Source organism: Propithecus coquereli, unplaced genomic scaffold, assembly GCF_000956105.1.
Source record: "Propithecus coquereli isolate 6110/MARCELLA unplaced genomic scaffold, Pcoq_1.0 Scaffold179, whole genome shotgun sequence".
NCBI lineage: Eukaryota > Metazoa > Chordata > Mammalia > Primates > Indriidae > Propithecus > Propithecus coquereli.
The window spans coordinates 3,301,765-3,305,018 of record NW_012142634.1 but is presented as its reverse complement, the minus strand read 5'-3'; the positions used below and the strand labels follow the sequence as shown (position 1 = coordinate 3,305,018).

Here is a 3,254-nt window from a genome sequence, read left to right as displayed (position 1 = left end):
CTACATAGAATGAAGTTTTCTAAAGCAGAGCTATCCAATAGAAATGTGACCCACATATATAAGTTTAAATTTTCTAGTGTCTACATTTTAAAGAGTAAAAAGAAACAAATGAAAAAGATTTTAATTAAAATTTTACTTAAGCCAGTATATCCAAAATTTTATCTTTTCACCATATAATATTAAAAATCACTAATGAGATATTTTACATTTTTTTAGTACTCAGTCTTTGAAATCCAGTTGATGTTTTACATCTATTATAAAATAAATTGAATTGTCCTCTCAATTTAGAGGATAGATTTTCAGCAGAAATACTTGAGCTTTATGTTTATTTTAGAAAATTTTCAATTGAAAAAGTAGTCATGTGGCTGGGTGCCGTGGCTCATGCTTGTAATCCCAGCACTTTGGGAGGCCAAGGTGGGAGGATGGCTTGAGGCCAGGAGTTCAAGACCAGCCTGGACAACATAGTGAGACCCCAGTCTCTAAAAACAAAAAGGTGGAGGGAGAAGAATATATTAATCAGATGTGAATGCAGAGAATCTCTCCACTCTTAGCCTGTGTTGCCTAAGTAATGACTACATTGAATATACTTTATCAATTGCACCAGATTTATACATTGTTCTCTGCTGACTACTCTATATACGGTTTATAGCTGAAGCTTCACTGTTAGTATAAAAATTTATATTATTAAAAAAGAACCCTCCCCCTTTTTTTTTTGGTGTAGAGCCTGTGTGGTGCCCGTATCTCCTTGTTCCAAGGGCCGCCCTTGCCTTAAAAGCCTTCTTATTACACCAGCCTTGGAGTGGACAGTATTCTTTGGACATTTCTTGTGTGTAAGTTTTTCCATTTTTGTTTTTCTTTCATAATTTACTTGGAATTGAAGAACACCCATGGAGTCAGCCATGGCCTATACTCCAGGGGTTAAAGGGAATGGACCCTTAAAACCAAGCCAACAGAAAGCAGGGACACTGAAAGAACCTCCAGTCTGCCTCTCGCTTCCAGCCCTCTGGGCCTTGGTGGAGGTGGAGGTCAGCGAGGAGCTGCAGTGCCTGTGTTGCTCGCAGGCGGTTTTCTTATGATCTGAGCATGGACCTGCCATGGTAGGGAAAAGGATGTATGTGAAGAGGGTCAATGGAGACCAAGGGGAATTTGAGGCCGGCTAATTCTTTTTAAAAGTGGCATCAGTGAGGCCTGCTTCAGGGGTGTATTATGTTTTATAAAGCTCAGTGTTTGCCTCATTGCAACAAAAATTCACAGAAACTATTATTAGTGGTTATTAACTAAATCCACAAAGATTACTGAACTTCTGCCAGGTGGAATGCACAGGTGGGCATGGGGTGGGGGATTTAAAAACAGTGCCATGAGGCGTCTGTTCTCCAAGAACTGTCCATTCTGCAGAGCAGAATGAGCAAGTTTGCTTAGTCATTGCTGGATTCTTTATTCAAAGGAATCTAAACCTGATAATTTTCAGAGCCTGCTAATAAATCATCTGGTTTCTTGAAAGCCAAAGAGGCTTTCTTTACCGATTTCTTTGTTGTTGACTCAAGAAGATGAAAGCAGACATTAAAGATGATTGGAGGGGCCCTTGGTAAATTTTTGCTCTTTTGGTCTATAACCAGGTTTTTAACCAAGACAAATGAAGCTATTTCTGTATTAATACAACTTTTTTCTGGTGAAGAAATGAATGGTTTTAAGTGAAGAAATAATAAACTCATTCAAAATCTTTTCTGTGCAGTGATTATCCAGAAAACAAAGAAATAAAGAGTCTCCTTCAGGAGCAGCTGAATTCACTGTCTAAGTAAGCACTCTGTGTTTTGTTAGTAGATAAGGACATGAGAAAGAAAAATATAATAAATTGGACTTTCTAAAATTACATAAGTTAATGTTTTAGGAAATATTAGTGGCCCAAGAAGAGACCATTCTGTTTACAGAGGTTTGCTTCCCTTCAGAATCTGCTTTGTAGAGAACGCACTTAGTCATAGTGACAGAGCATCTGTCTCCCTGAGTTCTAGTGCTCTGGTCTCACGTCAGGGCAGGACTCGACGCTGTAGTGTGAGCATCCTCATGGCTCAGCCGCCTCCACCACAAATCCCCTGTGAAGCCTTAAGCTGGGGGACACACTCAGGGTGATTCTTCTGTGTCTGCTTCTTGCTCCTAAAATTGTTACCAGCCTCCGAGTGGAGGTTTTTCCGGGTTCTTGGTGATCACTGGGAGAAAAGAATTTTAGGACGCACCATGTAAGCCAAGCAAGCGACAGCTTTTATTGAAGGCAAAAGCACACTCTCAGGAGAGAGAGAACAGGCAGGCTCAAAAGAGCAGCGGCACTGGGAGGAAATGGTTTTTGGTCTTTCGAAGTCTTACTAATTGAGGGGAGGAATATTTAAGGGTAAGGGGTTGGCTTTTACTTATTAATAGAATTTGGGTACTAATTCCTAGAATTGGATTCCTTCCATTTTTATACTTTACGTTCTTGGAACTGTCACGGTGATTTCAAAGGCAGAGAAATTTTAAAACTACTGTGTAAATGACATTTTAATTAGCCAAAGTTTGCGTAGGATGACCGAGATAGCTGACAAGCCAGTTGAAGCTGGTTCTTGCCTTTGGTTATCAGCCCCGCTAGTTAGCTCCTGCCTGAGGGTTATTTACTTTAACACCTGCACCCAATCTTCAAGCCCCTGCATCTGGTCTCAGCCCTGTCTCCTAGTCTCCTTCTCTAACAAAATGGGTTCTCTGTGTCAGGTGCTGGGTGTACACAGTTCTGGCTAGGAAATGAATATGCTCTCTAGAGCCAGGAGCATTTAAAAGAATGTATGAGAAATAATATTGCAAATGAAGGAGAAAACTATAGGTCTACAAAGAGTTCTTTGTAAAACAACACATTTTTGTAGTCTAGAATCTGCCACATGTAATTATAATATTTAACAAATTAAGCGTAATAGAATGTTTTATTGATGGCAAATTCAAAGTAATTACTTTGTTGTTTTCCCTATCCAAAGATTAACATTTTATGTTTAAATGGGAAACTATAGATTTAAAGAATATCTTCTCTGATTTATGAATATTTGATATTTGGCTATTTTAGAAATATCAATTTATAAAAACACTAACCAGGCTGGGCGCGGTGGCTCACGCCTGTAATCCTAGCACTCTGGGAGGCCAAGGCGGGTGGATCGCTCAAGGTCAGGAGTTTGAGACCAGCCTGAACAAGAGCGAGACCCCGTCTCTACTAAAAATAGAAAGAAACTATCTGGACAACT

General features: G+C 39.6%; 1 protein-coding gene across 1 annotated transcript in view; it reads left to right on the top strand.

The window, feature by feature from the left end:
- WDR11 (WD repeat domain 11) overlaps positions 1-3,254 on the top strand; it is a 62,396-nt gene that overhangs the window by 51,730 nt on the left and 7,412 nt on the right. The gene's annotated exons all lie outside the window — the stretch shown is intronic.